Source organism: Pinus tabuliformis, chromosome J (genome assembly GCF_031772625.1).
Source record: "Pinus tabuliformis cultivar Carrire ecotype Pingquan chromosome J, CPIR1, whole genome shotgun sequence".
NCBI classification, from domain to species: Eukaryota; Viridiplantae; Streptophyta; class Pinopsida; order Pinales; family Pinaceae; genus Pinus; species Pinus tabuliformis.
The window spans coordinates 1162931395-1162934106 of NC_142295.1; the positions used below are offsets into that span (position 1 = coordinate 1162931395).

Here is a 2712-nt window from a genome sequence, read left to right on the forward strand (position 1 = left end):
TACTGTCTATTCCAACAATGGTAAAATATGCAGAAAACTGGGAAACTCCGTGGGGACATTTATCATCTAATATGTCCATCTCACAATTCATTGAATACTGGCAGCTCACAATTCGTGTCTGCTCCACAGAAGGCCGACAGCGAATGTAGGTACTAAAATCATGTAATCGTTTCCGAGAAATAAAGAAAAAAAAGAAAAGCAGGCGTGCACATGCGTGCCGTTAGTTGGGTTTACAGGCATTCATATGGATAATGGCAACATGTGCTTAGTTGGTTTTAGAGGCATTCGTATTGAACCAAATTTCAGGGCATCGCATGTGAATATTGGCTCTGAGCTGACTTTGCCACTGTTATTGATTAGATTTCCGTAACCGGTGCATCATGATTGTGATTACGCATTTTTCCCGAGTCCGTACATGTGACTCCACTGTAGTCGCCGAGGAAAATGGCGGGAAGGACACCAGGCAGCGCAGTTAATGCTAATGTGTGGATCGATTACACATCCGTTTCCTCACTGGCTTTAAACGTTATATTGCCTGCCCCCCAGATACTGTCGCGGCAGAAGAATAGAAGCCCACATATATGCTTACCATTAAAGGGAAGTGCAGCAATATGTCAAGAGTTCAAGTCTACTTTACCCGTCTTCTCCCCGGTCTCCAAAAGATCCATAAAGGGCGCTTTAGCCTAACGCAGCGCCAGCGAGCCATTCGGCGCGTAGCCGACATGTGCTTGGCTCAAACTGCGAAGAAGGGTTCTGCGTGGAGTCGAGCTCTGCACCATCACCGCTTGGGCAGAGAAAAGATGATGGCGAAGCTGAAGATGAAGAAATCCTCCCTCCGCCGAAGCCGTAGCGTAACGCTGGCAAGGAGAGCAAGATTGGCCAATATTGATATAAAGACAGACAGCCATGACGATGGCTCCATTGAAAGGAAACTTGGGACTCTGCAGAGGCTCGTTCCCGGTGGCAGAAGCAGGGGTTTTGATACCCTTCTTCAGGAGACCGCGGACTACATACTGAATCTGGAAGTGCAAGTTCACGCCATGGAGGCCCTCGCAGAATTTTACACGAGTTCTACTAGTGTATGGACGAAGCCACCACGCAACAGCAGCAGGGATCAGCTTCCCCTTCTGTAAAAATATGATTTCTCATGCGCCCATGCTTGATTTCCGGAGGAATCACCGCATCTTTATTGAATTAGTAATTTCTATCCTGGAAATCTTACTTATTGGTTTGGAAAGTGTAACTGCAAATCTCTTCATAGTATCATAGTAGTGTAATTGCAAATCTCTTCCTAGCATCATAGCCTGGAGCCGGGTTGGATTCACCGAACTGCTTTTGAGGACAGACATCTTCAGTTTCTTATATATTGAGCCTATAGAATTATGCAGTGTACATAACCAGGCAATGCAGGTGTAAGTTGTCGCCTTGGAATGTACTCTTGGATCCATCGCTACACGCCTCAAATAGGCTTGCAGCGGGATCCTAATTCCGAAAGTTTTAGAGAGTTATATACTATATCTAAATCTTTGCTTGATACTATGCACAGATCTGTGATATAGGAGAAATATCGGTCTCTAAATCTACTATGTTTTGAAGTTTTATCCATCGTTACACGGCTGCAATAGTTTTGCAGCGGGATCCTAATTTCTAAAGTTTTACAGAGTTATATACTATATCAAAATCTTTGCTTGATTCTATGCACAGATCTGTGATATTGGAGAAATATCGGTCTCTAAATCTTCTATGTTTTGAGGTTTTTTTTGGTTAGATTCGGCAAGTGTTTTTTGGTTTAAATTTTTAAATTTTGTTGTTTAAAATAGATTTTTGATTCTATAGATTCTGAAATACATTTGGAACATTCAGATAAATAGTAACTCAAACTTGTGATTTCCAAAATTTTAAGTAAATTAAACCCAAAAAAACAAAAATTACAGAGAATTTTTAAATTTTAAGTCAATTAAACCAAAAAATATTTCAAAAATCACCACATATAACAAACTAATGCTATATTGTATCAAAAGAGTTTGCATCTATCATCCTGTCCACAGGCATTGTGATATATTTCTTGAGTTTCGCTGATATTTTGGGGTATATATTTTCATGTTTTTACATTAATCCTGTCCACAGAATCCTGGTATACTTCTGAAGTTTTGCTAGTACATGTTGCTTACTGTTTAGGAATAAACCGTCATGAGGCAGAAATAATGAAATGTGTGTAGCAATTCTTTAAAGATTAGGAAAACGGGCCAAAGGTTCAACCTTTTCGGCTGCATTTCTTTAGCTACTCCGGCAATGTTCTTGAAAGATTCCAACCTGTTCACCTTATCATTTGAAGGAACAGGCCCCACACACATTATATGCAGGGCTTCTTCCTCAAAATATTTCACTCAATGCCTGGCAATATTTCTAGCGGATGCATAAATTTACGGTTTTGGTTTTAAGTGATGTACTGTGTCATCAAGCATGGACTTTTTCTCTAGGTTTACTTTTAATGAATGTTTTTGGAATTGTATGAGAATTACTCATCGGTTGGTTGGGGTATGTGATAACAATACATTTAATAATGTATTTTATGTATCTTTACTTAAAAAGTATGTTTATGATTTTAATCATATTAGTGTTTATAATTTTAATCATGTAATTGATTAAACTTTGGTCGAAGTGAAAAGTTTAATCATGTAATTGATTAAACTGTGGTCGAAGTGGAACTTT

General features: G+C 39.3%; 1 pseudogene; it reads left to right on the top strand.

The window, feature by feature from the left end:
- Positions 1-469: 469 nt before the first annotated feature.
- On the top strand, positions 470-1697 carry LOC149231223 (transcription factor bHLH149-like; annotated as a pseudogene).
- The last annotated feature ends 1015 nt before the right edge of the window (positions 1698-2712 follow it).